This window comes from Lontra canadensis, unplaced genomic scaffold (genome assembly GCF_010015895.1).
Source record: "Lontra canadensis isolate GAN:19392208 unplaced genomic scaffold, GSC_riverotter_1.0 scaffold24, whole genome shotgun sequence".
Classification (NCBI taxonomy): domain Eukaryota; kingdom Metazoa; phylum Chordata; class Mammalia; order Carnivora; family Mustelidae; genus Lontra; species Lontra canadensis.
Window position 1 is genome coordinate 6,632,811 of NW_022631018.1, and position 16,040 is coordinate 6,648,850.

The 16,040-nt window shown below is 49.5% G+C and overlaps 1 protein-coding gene across 6 annotated transcripts in view; it reads right to left on the reverse strand.

Annotated features, from left to right (window-relative positions):
- The window catches only part of CACNA1E (calcium voltage-gated channel subunit alpha1 E), a 486,165-nt gene extending 471,433 nt beyond the window's left edge, over nucleotides 1-14,732 (reverse strand). For 3 of the 6 annotated variants that reach the window (XM_032862709.1, XM_032862708.1, XM_032862707.1), the window contains exon 1: nucleotides 14,375-14,732. The gene's annotated coding sequence lies outside the window, so the exon portion shown is untranslated. The remainder of the gene's footprint in view (nucleotides 1-14,374) is intronic. The other 3 variants (XM_032862704.1, XM_032862706.1, XM_032862705.1) reach the window with 1 other exon arrangement.
- Nucleotides 14,733-16,040: the final 1,308 nt, after the last annotated feature.

Sequence of the window (16,040 nt, forward strand, 5' to 3'; positions counted from 1 at the left end):
TGATATTTAATATAAGTTATGTATGTAGTTATATGTTTATATATTTTGAAGCCATCTGCAGATGGGGTCTGGATAAGAGATTGTAGATAAAGAAGAGGTCTGAGGACTGAGCCAAGGGTACCCAACACTCCAAGTTGGCTGGTGAGGAAAAATTAACAAAACCCCTGAGAAGGAATGGCCAATAACATGGAAACAACATTGGGAAAGGACGTACACCCTGAAGGCCAAGTGAAGCATTTCAGTATTATGATATATAGCTGACATAATCACCTCTGTCAGACACTGTTGTTAGGTCAAGAATCTCCAGATAAGAACTGAAAATTAACCACTGGATGTAGCAAGAGGATGGTCACTGATGATGCTAGAGAAATTTTGGTGGAGGAGGGACAAAAGGGAGCCTCACTAAAGAAGGGTCAGGGGGTGCCTGGGTGGCTCAGTGGGTTAAAGCCTCTGCCTTCGGCTCAGGTCATGATCCCAGGATCCTGGGATCGATCCTCACATCCGGCTCTCTGCCCAGCAGGGAGCCTGCTTCCTTTCCTCTCTCTCTGACTGCCTCTTTGCCTACTTGTGATCTCTGTCTGTCAAATAAATAAATAAAATCTTTAAAAAAAAATAAAATAAAAAATAAAGAAGGGTCAGAAAGAACAGAGAAAGACAAATAGCGCAGAGAAAATCTCTCTTTAGAAGTTACTCCAACTGGGACACCTGGGTGGCTCAGTGGGTTAAAGCCTCTGCCTTCGGCTCAGGTCATGGTCTCAGGGTCCTGGGATCGAGCCTCGCATCGGGCTCTCTGCTCAGCGGGGAGCCTGCTTCCTCCTTTCTCCCTGCCTGCCTCTCTGACTACTTGTGGTCTCTGTCTATCAAATAAATAAAATCTTTAAAAAGAAGAAGGAGAAGGAGAAGAGGAAGAGGAAGAGGAAGAGGAAGAAGAAGAAGAAGAAGAAGTTACTCCAACTAATAAATGAAGAAGGAAGGATAGAATTGGAATATCAACATTTTGCAGGCCCCTAGTGAAACAAACTATTCAGACAGGGGTTAGCAACCCATGGACCTTGGGCTGGATCCAGCCTGCCTGCTTCTGTGTATAAAGTTTTATCGGAACTCATCCATGCCCATTCATGCACACATTGGCCATGGCTGCTGCTGAACTATGGTGGCAGTTTTGAGAAGCTGTCATCGAGATTGACTGTCTGGACTTCATAGAGAAAGTCTATCAACCCTAATCTAGGTAATGATCCTCAGTGGCTGCTAATGTCAAAAAAGAGAAAGAACCAGACATTACACGCCTCTGATGAAAGTCCACACCACTCCCTAGGATGTCTACTTACAAAAAAACAGAAAATCAAATCTGTATCAGATGGAACTAAGTGCCAGTTTATAGGAAATCCAGGGAACAAAAACACAATGGAGATGCAACCAGCCAAATCCAGAGTATGGGAAAATCTACAGAAAAAAACAGCCTACTTTCATCAACCAACAAATTCTCAGGCCAAAAACAAAGCAGGGGAAGAAACCTACAGATTCTGACTTAAGAAACCTCTGAAGCAAATATAATGTGTGGCCTTTATTTGAATGCTGATTCAAACAAACTGCTAAAAAAATAAAACATAATAAGATACAAAGGGGGAAATTCGAATACCAACCAGACACCTGGAGATACGAAGAAATTATTATTATTTTGAAGGAGTGTAATAATGCTATTACGGTTATTTTTCTAGTCCATTATCTTTTGGAGACTGGTACCTAAATATTTGCTTCAAAATAACCCAGTGGGAGGTAAAATAGGGAGATTTAGGTGAAAAAAATTGGTCAGGAGTCAATAATTATTGAACTTGGGTGGTGAGTATTTGAGGGTTCATTATACTATTCTACTTTAGTATATGTTTGAAAATTTCCACAATAAAAAGCTAATTTCAAAAGAAGAGCATACACTTATAGTAATGAACACTGATTATACAGAATTGTTGAATCACTATATTATACACCTGAAACTAATGTAACACTGTATGCTAATTATACTTCAATTTAAAAAAAAAAAAAAGAAAAGAAAAAAGAGGAGGAGAAGGAGGAAAAAGAGGAAAAGGAGAAAATAAAGTGAGAATTTGGACCCAACAAGTACAAGCAACTTTTTGGAGAAATCGTACTGTATTGAGAGGAGAAATGGAGCCACTTCCGGGGGGAGGAAAGAGGAGTTTTAAAAACAAAGTCATCCAGGGCACCTGGGTGGCTCAGTTGGTTAAGCCTCTGCCTTCAGCTCAGGTCATGATCCCAGGATCCTAGGATCGAGTCCCATGTCGGGCTCTCTGCTCAACAGGGAGCCTGCTTCCCTCTCCCCCACACTGTGTGTCTCTCTGCCTACTTGTGATCTCTCTCTGTCAAATAAATAAATAAAATCTTTAAAAAATAAAAAAATAATAATAATAAAATTAAATTAAAATGCAGTCATCGGGCGCCCGGGGGGCTCAGTCGTTGAACATCTGCCTTTGGCTCAGGTCATGATCCCACGGTCCTGGGTTCGAGGCCCATGTCGGGCGCCATGCTCGGCAGGAAACCTGCTTCTCCCTCTCCCACTCCCCCTGCTTGTGTTCCCTCTCTCTCTGTCAAATTAAAAAAAAAAAAAAAAAAAAACACTCAATCATCTCCAGCAGACTCGCCCTTCACAGCCCCTGCGGCTGTCACAGGAGCCCTCTTGCTTCTCCCGGCTGCTGTCCTAAATCACATATTTGGTGTCTTAAACTTCCCACTCTCAGCCTCCAGGTAGCCGGCCGGAAGGTATAGTCTCTGGCCTTGAGAATCTGCCCTCTCGCTGCCCGGCCACGTCCTATAGCTAAAAGATTCACCAAAAAAGAGGATTACGGGAGCACAGAGGAAGGGGGGGCCATACCGGAGTTCACAGCAATGATGGAAGGTGAGGCACGTGGGAGAGACGCCAAATATTTCCCAGAGGAGGTGAGACTCTGGAAGGTGGCCAGAGAGGAGAGACCAGGACGTTTTAGGAAGGGAAGTGATGGAAGTAAAGGCTGGAGCGCAAGGGGAAGCCCTGTCCACAGACTTTTCACAGAGTTCATGTTGGAGAGAAGGGGGCTGAGGAGTGACGTCATCCTCCCTCCAGGCTTCCCTCTGCTATGTGGCTATGGATCGCTTCCTGTGGGCCAAGCTGACCACAGCCAGCCTTCTGGATGGCTTCAGGCCTCCAGTTGCAGAAGGGAGCCCGGCCCTGCGAGGTGCAGGAGGCATCCTCAGGGAGGGCACGTTTGCATGCTGGGGAAGGAAACATCTCTGCAGGGGTCCTGCACACCAGAAGCCCCAGATATGCCTCTCTGCCTGGCACATCTGTCCTCTGAGCTCTGCCCAGTCCCCTTGGGGCTGATTCATGATGCTAGAAATATTCTCAACCTGGGGTGATCCACCCAGGCTCCAAGTAGGAAGTGCTTCATGAGGTCCTGGTGTCCCCGATATTACACGAATATTTGGGATGTACATTTACCAGGTTGAGTCCATAGCCTTCATCAAATTTTCAAAAATGTCTAGGACCCCAAAATGTAAGAATCACTGATTAGGGGGTGCCTGGGTGGCTCAGTGGGTTAATCCTCTGTCTTCAGCTCAAGTCATGATCTCAGGGTCCTGGGATGGAGCCCCGCATCACAACGGGGCTCTCTGCTCAGCAGGGAGCCTGTTTCCCCCTCTCTCTCTCTCTCTGCCTGCCTTTCTGCCTACTTGTGAACTCTGTCAAATAAATAAATAAAATCTTTAAAAAAAAAATCTCTAAAAAAAAAAAAAAAGAATCACTGTACTAGAGGTATAATCATTTTTTGATGTACAGGATTTGGGGTGAGGTCTAGAATATAATTATATCTCCTAAAGCTCCCTCAAAGGTCCTCTGACCCCCCCAAGATAGAAGATTGTTTCAGGATCAATGAAAACAAAAATTAAAAATCTTCCATTTTTCAACCGCAGTTCTTCAATGGCAGGCAAACAGCAATGCAAACCTTTAAGCATCCTCTGCCTTTAAAGGCTGAACACAATAGCAAAATTATCAGGAGCTATTTCCCACATAACTGCTGACATTATACATATTTTTCAAGCCCTACAGTTTACAAGGCAAATTATTTCATTGGCACTTCATATTTGGGCCTTGAAAATTTGGCTATGAAACTTTAAAAAGCAGAGGGAAGGAATAAAGTAGGGGTGCGATCTGTATTTTTTTTTTAATTGAACGGTGCTTGTCTTAATGGTTTGCATGGCTTTTACAAAGGAGCATCCCCCAAACCCTCCCAACTTTATGTGCCTACAAAAGCCATGCCCAACAGGATGAGATCCAAGGCAACCCACACTGTCTGCCTCCCTCAAATATTTTATATGCTCATTTAGTTAGCGTTTACTGGATACCTATCAAGCTCGAGGCTCTGAAATGTTGTAGGATGGAAGATTAAGAAGGTGGCCTGCTGAAGGGCACTGTGGCAGAGCCCAGCCAGACCTCCCTGCCATTGTGCCTTCTCTGCCCTCCTCTGAGAGCTCAGCACCATCTCTGACCCAAAACAAGTCCCGATAATCTCTAGCTAAGATCTGTTAATTGCTTATACTGATTCAAACTTCACACAAATCCCACGGGGTAGGTACGACTCCTACACACATCCAAGGAAGCGGAGATTCAAAGAAAATAAGTCACTTGTGCAGAGCCACTTAGGAATGAATGGGAGAGTCAGGACCCTGACAGCCACCTGGCCCCAGGGTTGGTGGCTCTAAGTCCTCCACCACTGAACCGAGGCCCCACCTGCTTGGTTGCTGCTTGTCTGACATCTCTCTGGACTCACCAGAGTCTTAGGAAGCTTTATGTTCCAGCAACAGAGTTTCAGCCACAATTCTAAGATGCCAGCAAGCCTGGCCCCCACTGCATAGGGAAGAGAGCATGACAGCAGCTGGCGATAGTTTCTGCAGCCACATACCACACCCAGGCTGTGTTTGCCTGGATCTACCTGCCTGTCAGTTCACCTGACCTCCAAGTTCACCTGCTCTGCTCACTCCCTAGGTGGCCAGCCTCTCACCAGGATGACTAATGCCTGCTTTGACATTTTGGAAATGTTTCGGCCTTTAGTTTCAACCATAATGAACTGGACATAGGCAGAGAAGAAGGGAAGATGGAGGGCTGGGAGGAGGTGGCCGAGGTAGAGAGAAATGGTAGGTAAACACCAGAGGAAGTTGGAGGCTCAATGAAGACCTAAGCCTAGGAGACCCTCACAGGTCAGAGGGCAGGCTAAGAAACGGGCCCCAGCCTCACTGGGCCATCCCAGACAGCTGATCAGGACTATGGCTTTGGGAGCCGGTTGTTCAGCACAGAGACACCCTCAGTCTGATCATGAAAGGGGGGTAGGGAGAGTAGCAGCCCCACAGCAGCCTTAAAAATGTGCCTGGCAGACATGCCAACTACAGGGCATTAATATACCAAGAGCCCCAGCTCTAGGCTCTGAAATCTGCCACAGTGTTTACGCAGAGGGAGCAGGGCAGGCACACTAAGGCAGGCCCACTCCTGGGAAACATGAAACACATCTGAAGGCTGGCTTTGGTCCAAGGGCTTCCCAGCAGCCTTGCTGAGCACCCTGACATAGAACAGCAGGCTGGGCCCTCACACCCAACCCCTCCCTCTATCCATCATTCAGGGTCAGATTTGTAGGATGTCCTGATAGCTCTTCTAGCCTTTCCTGGCTCCCTCCTCACTATCTTCCATAGGTATGTCCCCTAATAAAGTCCTTGCACATTTAATTCCATCTCAATGTCTGCTTCCTGGAGGTCTGCACACTCCATCTGAACTTGACCCTGTGACTTGCTTTAGCCGATGAAACAATAACAAATGTGACATAAGCAGAAGACAATATCTGGTGAATGACGATGGGTTCCGTTTGGGACAACGTAAGTCTGAGATACTATGAATTGATGAAGCAGAAATGTCCGGGGCGCCTGGGTGGCTCAGTGGGTTAAGCCTCTGCCTTTGGCTCGGGTCATGATCCCAGGGTCCTGGGATCGAGCCCCGCATCAGGCTGTCAGCTCAGCAGGAAGCCTGCTTCCCCCGCCTCTCTCTGCCTGCCTCTCTGCTTACTTGTGATCTCTGTCAAATAAATAAATAAAATCTTAAAAAAAAAAAAAGAAAAGAAAAGAAAGAAATGTCCAGTAGTCAGTCAGAAGGAAATGCTGAAAGTCAGGAGACAATCCTGGGCTGGAAAACAAATCTGGAGGGTGTCAGTATATGGGTGATGGCTAAAGAGAGCGAGGGGAGGAAATCTCTCTGAGAGTGTGTACCATAAGACGTGGAAAGGACCAGGATTGGGACAAGGAGGCACCTACATTTAGGAAGCAGTTGCTGAGTTCCCAGCTGGAAGAGGAACCAGCCAGAGCTAATCAGAGGCCAACTGGCCAAGCAGTGAGGGCACCTGGGAAATACCACTGACACCTGCTTGCTCCAGATCTCTTCTCAGAAGCCAACTGTAAAGGGACAATAAAGCAATGAGCACTAAGGTGTTAATGGTTAGTAACAGAAGTCTCCAGAAATATTTGCAGTTTAAGTAAGCATCTCAACCTCATAGAAATTCTGGCTTTGGAGCCTATCTGGGCTCCACCACCTCCTGTGATCTCGGATTCTGGAGACTTTTGTTTGCTCCTATAAAACAAGAGAAACAATTCCTAGGGCCTCTGGGCAGCTCAGCTAGTTAAGTCTCCAACTCTTAATTTTGGCTCAGGTCATGATCTCAGAGTCCTGAGACAGAGACTCTTGCCGGGCTCCCACTCAGTACAGAGTTTTCTTGTCCCTCTCCCTCTGCTCCTTCCCCCTGTGCCCCATCCCACTCACTCTCTCACTCACTCTCTCTCTCCAATAAATAAAGAAAAACTTTTACAAAAATAAAACAAGATTAATAATTCCTATATCCCCAACAGGTGTAAGCTATACCATGTTTCTGGTACATCCCTTCATCAATGCCTCTAACAGTGGTTCTCGAGCTCCAACATGCACCAGACTCACCTGGAAGGTTTTCCCCAACCTGAGTTTCTGCTTCAGGATGTCCAGGACGATACTGATGCTGCTGGTCCAGGAACCACACTTTGGGACCGCGAGTTCTCCCCGAAGGACCCTATCCCCCACGTACTCCAACAACTGGTCTCATGGCCCTAGAGATGGGCTGTGGGATGAGAGCTCTAGGTTCCAAGTACAGGAAGTGTGATAAAGCAACAGCCAGGTAAGGGACAGGGACAGGCACAAAGTCTTCTCCCTCAGCTGTCACTCAAGACCTCTCAAGGGCTACAAGTTGAGTGATTCACACCTGGATGTTTGAAAAGCCATGACTCACTGGGTGCGGTAGGTGGGCCACACTGACTCAGCCCGCAGGGTAGGGAGAGGAGCCAGTAGAAAGGGACACAGCCAAGAGCAGAATGGACTGAGGTCTTCTGGGCACCTGATGAGCCCGGCTCCAGGGCTGGTGGAAGACAAAGGCTGCAGAAGTGTGGGAAAGGAAGCCTTCCCCCCAAATATGGGGGGCAGGAGCGAGCCTATGGCACCTCTTCCCAATGTCAGAGAAGTCAGCCTCCGCGTTGGGCCAACAAGACCCCAAACAGCAAGAAAAGCAACATGGAACCTCCTCGGGAAGTCTACTTGCTCGGTATTCCCCATCCTACTCTGTCCCTCTGCCCTGGTGATGCTCTTCTCTGAGCACTTCTCCACTCTCCCCAGGGCAATGAGTGTGGAAATCTGCCCAAGACCGGCAAGAAGGAAAAGAATATTCTTTGAACAAAAGCCTGCCACAGACACCATCTCATTTTATTTGTTAAAAATCCCCTGTGAACTCCCAATTTTATAGACCTAATTTTTTTTTCAACCCACATCTACTACTGGGCTAGGTACTGAGACTGCGAATATTAATTAATCACAATGCCTGCCCTCAAGGAATTTTGCCTAATAGGATATAAAATGTGCTGCATTTATTTTATCGTCTATAAAACACGTTCTTGTGCAATTGTACTTGCTCCTCGTAATGGCCACAGAGAATTGGTGTCATAGATCTTATTTCATTTTTTTAAAGATTTTTTTTATTTTTATTTATTTGACAGAGAGAGATCACAAGCAGGCAGAGAGGCAGGCAGAGAGAGAGGAGGAAGCAGGCTGCCTGCCGAGCAGAGAGCCCAACGTGGGGCTCGATCCCAGGACCCCGAGATCATGACCTGAGCAGAAGGCAGCAGCTCAACCCACTGAGCCACCCAGGAACCCCTTATTTCATTTTTTTGCCATTCTGATCTCCCACTTAACTATTACGTCCTCAGAAGCCTTCCCTGACATTCCAGTCTCAAGAGCTACCCAGTCACCACCACGTCACCCTATACTAATTTCCTGAGTGACATTTATCAGTCATTTTTTTTCCACATTTACTTTATTTAACATCCCCTTCTCTCTCTCTCCCCCTGCAACAGAATATAAATTTCAGGGCTCCTGAGTGGCTCAGTCGGTTGGGCATCTGCCTTTAGCTTGGGTCATGATCCCAGGGTCCTGGGATCAAGCCCCGCATCGGGTTCCCTATTCGTCGGGAAGCCTGCTTCTCCCTCTCCCACCCCCCCTGCTTGTGTTCCCTTTCTCGCTGTGTCTCTCTGTCAAATAAATAAATAAAATATTTTTTAAAAAATTTCACCAAAGTAGGAGCTTGTGAGCTACTATATTCCCAGAACCCAGATCACTGCCTGACCCAGAATGGGCACAAGGAATACATCATTTGCAGAAGGGGAGCAGGGTGGGAAAGGAGAAGGGAAGGGGGGAGCAAGAAGGGAGAGGCTGTGATTTTCCCACTAAGTACCAGAGCTGAGGTTCACATCTGGGGCTTTACTCCGCAGCCAGACTCCTTCTGCACACACCCTGGGGACGGCTCTGGGCCAGTGCCCAGGTTCTGAGGTTGGCAGGCTGACTTTTGCCTGGGTACAGAGGCAGATGTACCCAGGGCTCAGACTTCAGCACTGAACAGCTCATTAACCCAGAGTCTGAGACGCAAAGGAGGTTGTTGGATATGTGTTCGCCTGTCATTGCAAATCCCTTCACTAAAGAAGCCATGGAACTCTGGTGAGGATCATTATACTCAAGAAAACATCAATCAAGGACCAAATAAGTCAGGAGAGATTCAATTTACTCTCTTTTAAGCAGAAATATAAAATGTTCTTCTTCACCACTTTTTTAAATTAAGGAAAAAGAAGAAAATTCTTGTTCAGTAAATAGAGAAAACAAAAAATTTCTATTGTATGACACAGTAAGAGGGAGAGACAAAGAACAAAGTGAGGGGGAGAAAAGGGATGAGACAAAATCATGGAACAGTCATCATTCTTAAAATGGGAAGGAATCTCAAGCCACCAGAGGCCCGAGTGTTGATAACACAGCTGAGGCCCAGGGGATTAAGTGCCTTGTCTTCAGCCAGTAAGGACCAAGAGCAAGGCCAGATCAGGGACAACACGGTCAGATAACATATAATTTGGTAAAAGAAATCAAGGCTTCTTCAAAGTACTGTACTGAGAGCTAGAAACCAATTATTTGAGAGTGAGAACCACGTCATTTTCATCTTTATTTTCCCACCCCTCCTAGAAAAAGGCCACATACACACGCAGTTCATGAGAATGGGGAGAACCCCAAAAGATATATGAGAGAATCATAAACACATACCACCTCTGCAATACATAAGGGACAAAGAACTAGGTTGTGTTTTTGCAACAACAGTGATGCTTCCACCATTAAAAGGTGTCCCCGTCCGGGTAGCCCTGGATTCTGTTATCCCAGTTAGAAATTGCATGAAAACCCCTAGGGATGGATTCGCGGCCCTACCACAGGCTGCAGTGCCTGGCCCACACCCAAGACAGCATCAGACCTTCCTCCTGCTGCTCCCCAGTTCTCTGCCCTTCCCCAATGCCCACACGCCAGCTGTTGCCAACACTAACCCCATATTGATAATCTAGGGCTCTCTCTCTTTACCCCAATCCCAGTCTAGCATTTTTCAGGGGGCAATTTTTTATTCAAGTGTGACAATGTAGTTATGGAGCCTCTGTGATGCCACATGATGAATCTTTCCAAACAATACCACAGGAACCATAAAAATGGGAGGGCCTTTTCCTTGGGAAAGCCCAGTTCTCTTCTAGAATCTCATTCGCTGCAATTCCTCCACACCCATGCATGTCAGCAGACAGCAGAACCCTTCAGAATCCTCATGTCAGAGACAAAAATTAAACCCCTAGTAGTTTTCCAGGTGACAGCGAGAAAGGCACCACACACCTTTGCTTCCACCGGGCAGGTAGCTGATGTGCATGTAATCAACTCTAACAGATGGTTTTATAATGAGCCTTTTGGTCCCAGATGGCTTTATGGTTCGTCACATGAATGTTTCGTCCAATGGCCTAGGTCCAGTCCCCCCATCATACTGTAAGTGCCATGAGAACAAAGACTGTCTTTCTTGTAGACCACCTTCTCCCACTGTCCTATCACCCATCCCCAGCCCTTCTCCAGGGCTTAGCTCATCATTCAGGGCACGTTACAGACGTTGGTTAGCAAGAGTATTGTATTTGCTTCTCTTCTCTATTCTCTGTCCCTTATAGGGGATGAGAGGAAACACAAGGCAGGAGCAAAGGCTCTCCCCTGGCCAGATAAACCACCTCATTCTTCCAGACACAAACTGGGCAGAGACCTGCACACAGGAGGCCAAGAGCAGTCACTCTGCTCCCAGGGATGCCTGTTTCATGGCCCCTCCAACAAACACCTACCCATCAGCCCCAGGGGCCCCCGTAGCTTCACCAAAAGAGGGGAAGAGAGGAGGGCTCTGCCTACGATTTGCAGAACACAGACCATGAGGCCACCCTGAACTGTGGGATCTTAGACTGCCAAGCAACGGGGACGTACCTGGGAAGCATCTGCCCAAACTCCATTTTCAGGCAAGACAAAAGAGGCCCAGGGAAGTGAATGACTGACCCAGGGCCACATGGCTTCTTAATGGGGCTAAGGCAGGGCTAGAAGTCAAGTCTTCCGGGGCAAGGCTCTTTTATCTACACCACCCCACCTGATAATGCCCGCTTTCCCTCTAGGCATGCCTTGAGGCTGCCATTCTTGGTCTGGCTAATTATGGTGCTGCAGGGTAAACAATAAATCCAATGTCTAGAATTTTCTACTTAACGTCTATTTTCACTTACATGATAGACGAAGAATCTGAGGGACCTAGCCAACACAGGTTGGTATGGTCAGCTTCCCTTGCTAATCTACAGAATTATTTCTGAGTATATATTCCCTTGCTAATCTGTAGGATTACTTCTTGGGGAGTCATGGTCTCTCTAAGTCTAGGTCATGGTCAGTCTCTGAAAAAACTGGACTCACTCAACAGTGATTCTGAGAGAGACAGGCTTCAATAACTAAGGTGTAGACAGATACTAAAAACCTAATAATGACCTCTGCTCTGCCTTTCCAAGAAAGGATTCTACCACCCCAGGTACTCATGAGTTCACTGGCATAGGATCCAGGAAAGAGACCCCTACAGTGACAGTCTAAGCAGCAGGGCAGGGAATGAGGACACAGACTTCTTGGAGCCCAAGAAAGGGCCATGCTGACAGAAAGGACAGGGGCAACATGAGTCAAGAACTAGGCAGGATGGACACGTGGAGTGCCCAACCCACCACACTCTAGAACTGTCCATCATCCCCAGGACCCCAAACACTGTAGGCCGAACGCTGACCATATAAACTTCAGCACAACAAAGCGCCACTGCACAGAGGAAGTCGGATAGCCTTGAGTTTGAATCCCAGCTCTGCCCCCTACTACTTGGGTGAACTTGAGCAAGTTACTAACTTCTCTGAGGTTTAGTTGCCTTATCTATTCAATGGGGAAACCTACTTCGCAAGGTTAGATAAGAATTATTTACAATAAAGTCTAAAAATTGCTTGGTATTATATCTGGAACATAATAAACCCTCAATCAATGGTAGCTAAATTTTGGAAGCCCTCAGGGACTTAGCTGCCTGACAGACCCAGGGGCTCCCAGGGGAGTGAAGGTATGACTAACAGACACATGCCCTAAGAACCCTCATCGCTCCTTCACACAAGCGAGGGAGTAAAAGCCAGGTATTTCCCTGCAATTGGACAACTCTTGAACATGAGTCCCTGTTTTAGTTTTAAACTAAGACACACACACCTCATCCCTAGCCACAAGAGAGTCAAGGAGGTATGACAGCAGTAATCCAATAATTCAACTGTGTGACTGAGAGGGTCACTGTATACCACGCTGCCATCAACACACTTGAATTCCTGGCAGACAGACCGCCTCCTGGGAGCCCCAGGCTCATAAATACGGCCAAGAAGCAGACAGAGGGATAGAGGCAGCTCCGTGTGTATCACCCTCTGCTTGTAATCCCTGCAGTCAGAGCACGAAGTCCCCATTCTGGGACTGTGATTTTTGGAGGGACTGGTGGAGCTAGAGAAAGAAGAGTTCATCAAGAGAAAGAGATTTGTATTCAGGGCTGGATTCTCAGAGAGAACCGAAATAAAGTCCATTTGAGATCTGAGTCAGGGAAAATCATGACAGAAAGGAAGATGCGAGATCCAAATGATATGAAACTAACACATGTTGCCTTGTGAACTGTCCCAACCTCTGACCATATATATGAACACTCTTAGGGCAATCATTCATCCTTATCTGGATAGCCTCTATTGTCCCTATATAACTATTACTCTCTCTGTCCACTCTCAGAACTGTCCTGGCTTGCACAATAAATTATATGATGACCCATTACTACAAAGTGTTAAAAAAACAAACAACAGCAGCAATAAAACCTCCTAGCTGGCCAGAGACATAGCACTTGAAGAAAAAAACCAAACCAAAACAAAACAAACAAACAAAAACAGTAGAATGGAATCAAACAGAAAAAAAAAAATTGCCTTCTTCCAGGATCTGGAGATGGCTGCACAATCATATAAGACTTACACATTTGCAGAAGAGGAATTTCTCTGTTTTCCATTAGTAATTCCTCTTGAAACTGTCAACAGGAAGTTTTCCCCTGGCATCTACCCTAATTTCCAGCTGAGTAAAGAGAGCCCCTTTTCTCTAACTCTGATATCCCTGAAGATAGAGCCATCCTTTTTTCCTTTTTTTCCTTTCTATTTTTTTTTTTTTTAACCGTGCTCTTATTTAAGCATCACAAACATCCTATCCTTTCAGGAAATCGCTTCTTTGGATTGAGGCTTCCTGGCTCCCTCCATCCCACCTTTCTTCTAAGGATGATGTCTCTGTGACATGGGGCAGCTCTGGGGCCCCCCCCAAGAGTAGGTAAGAATCCACCACCATCGCCTCCAAAGGGAAGAACCAGAGAATCACTGCAAGCCCCCAGATGTTGGTCCAGAGCCCACTCACTCAGCCTGAACTGCACACCCTGAGTGGCCTCAGTCACCCACCCAGTGTGAGGGAGAACACCCCACCCATCTTGGGCAAGTGGACAAACCGCCATCCGTCTCCAGCATTGAGGTGGATGCCTCAGTCTTAGGGGTTCAGAGGGTGTAGTGTTTCCCATCATTCTCTCCCAGGCAAGGGCACAAAGCAAAGAGGCAGAAAGAACTGGGGGTTCCATCCCAGGAAAAGGATGCACAACCACTCTCACACTGGGAGACCCAAATTCTGCCAAACAGCAAGCAAGTCACTCGAAGTGGCCTCACTTTTCCGCACTCCCCTCCCTGCTCCGGGCCCAACTGTACGCCCCCTCCCAGGACTGGGTCCACTCCCCACTCGCCCGACCCCCGCCTCGGGACACCCAGCCTACCATTCCTGGGACGCCCCCAAGGGCGCACGCAGCTTCACGTCACAAAACTTCTCAGGAAGCTCAGTCCCTGCTCAGCGAGTCCTCCCCTCGAGGGGTCCCCCGTGCAAAACTGCCCGGTGCCCGTGGCTGGCGCAAGGGCGCGGGGGCCGCGAGGCTCGCTAAGACCCGGCGGCGGGCACCTGCTCCGAGCCTGGCGGCGCTCCCGGGGCGCACGAGCCTCCCTTGCCGCGGGCTGGGCCAGCGCGCAACGACGAGCCACACGGCGCCCGGGCGCCTGGCAAGGGCACGCCGCTCGCACTCCGAAATGCCGGACGGCACGGGGCTTCCTCACGCCCGGGAGATCGCCACGGACGTTGCCGGGAAAGGGCAGAGCTGGGAGAGGCAAAGCTGGCGGAGCGCCGGATTGCGAGGTGTGGGCACACGAGGACTCCCCGCCGTCCAGCAGCCCCCCAACAGGTAGCAGCGCCGGGACCGAGGCGCGGCGCCCGCCGCCCGGGAGGACAGCGCAGGGCCGCGGGCAGCAGCGGACACCCGCGCGGACCACCGTTCCCGCGGCGGCCAGACCCCGGGCTTACCTGGAATTCACGCAGGGTCCCGCGCTCGGCTGAATGGAGAGGGCGTGCTAGGATTCCCGAGACATTCCTGAATTATTGCAAAAGAGCAAAAGGGTGGGGGGAGGGGAACGGAGCGAGAGGGGAGGAAAGATGGGGAGACTGTAGGGGGACGAAGGAGCAACCCAAAGAAGGAAGGGGGAAGGAAGGCAGGAGGAGGTCGGGGGGAAGCGGAAAATAAAATAAATAAAACAGAAGGAAGACAGTTAAAAGGGAAAAAAATCTGCCTCCTGCCCACACAGTGGAAAAGAAATTTCTGACCGTCAGCAAGACAACTCGTACACATGCCCCCCACCCCCCAGAGAGGGCACACGGGGAATAACGAAGGAGCTGGACCGCCCGGAGCCGGCTCCCGGGGAAGCGGCCGCGGTCCCCGCACGGGCAGCGCGCGCGGGTCGGCGAAGGGGCGGGCGGGGAGGCGCGGGGACGGCCGCCGGCGGGCGCGCGCACTCCCGGGGCTGCGGGCGGGGCGGGGCCGGCGGGGCGGGGCGGGGCGGGGGCCGCTGGGGCCGCGGGCAGTGGCGCGGGGCTCGGGGTAGTAAACAGCCTGCGGGCGAGAAATTCGGGTCAGGGTTCCTGCGGAAAAGTTCAGCGACCTCGAACTTCCCCAGGCGATTCCACTCCAGAACTGTCCGGGTTTGCGGGCGGGAGCGACGCCTCCCGAGGTCCTGCTCCCGCGCCTCACCCAGGCCCGGGGGCTCCAGGCTGTGAGCCGCCGGCCCCGCAGTCGGGCAAGGGGGAGCAGTGATTCGCGAGCATGACTGCATCTGAAGAGAAACAAGCGAACTGGGGGCTTTAAGGAGTCAGGGAGAAAGGGAAGTGGGGAGGGGGAACCAGTCTCTGAGCCAGATGCTGCCCAAGGACAGGGGCCCCAGCCAAGGCGGGGAGTCTGCTGCTTCTGGAAGGGGCAAGCGACACGCAAAATAAACAGGCCTAACCGAGTCAGACTGTCATTTTGAAGGCTTCTCTCAGAGGGCTCCCTCTTCCCCCATTTCCCTGGCTTTTTGCATATCTTGCCTCAAGAATCACAGAAATGCCTCCCAGAGCCATTGCTGGTGAAGACCTTGGGCTCCGGCTCATCTCTTCAGTCCAGACAGGTCCCCAGAGGGGCTTTGCCAGCTGGCTCTAAGCAGATGCCCGCCCTCCACCAAAACTTCAGAATCAGAGCACAGGAAGGGCCCCAGGAGAGAGAGAGAGGAGGAGGCGGGAGGATTGAGGTAGGACCAGGGTGGGGAGGAGGGGAAAGGGGAGGGTTCTCTCCCTCACTGCTCTTGTTCCTTAGGCCTGGCCTTGGCAAGGAGGGGGCAAATCCTCTGAAGCCAGGTTTGGGGGTTGCCAAAGCTCAGTGAGGACAGGCAGCCATTCCCACTTAACTATGGAGCTGAGAGCTGAGATGGCTGAGGCTGATGGCCATGGCTGAGAGCAGGGATTCTGCGTAGCCAGCTTTGCCACCCGTCCACCCGCCCCCTCAAGGGCCTGGCACATCTCAGAACACTTCACTGAAGGGAACTCAATAGCCACAAGGCACAGGACTCTGGTCCCTCTCCTCTCCTTTTAGGGTAGGGCAAGGAAGGGAAGACCAAGGGCTGGGCCACCTCCTTGGCCTGTTCTCACTCCCTCCCTCCCCCTC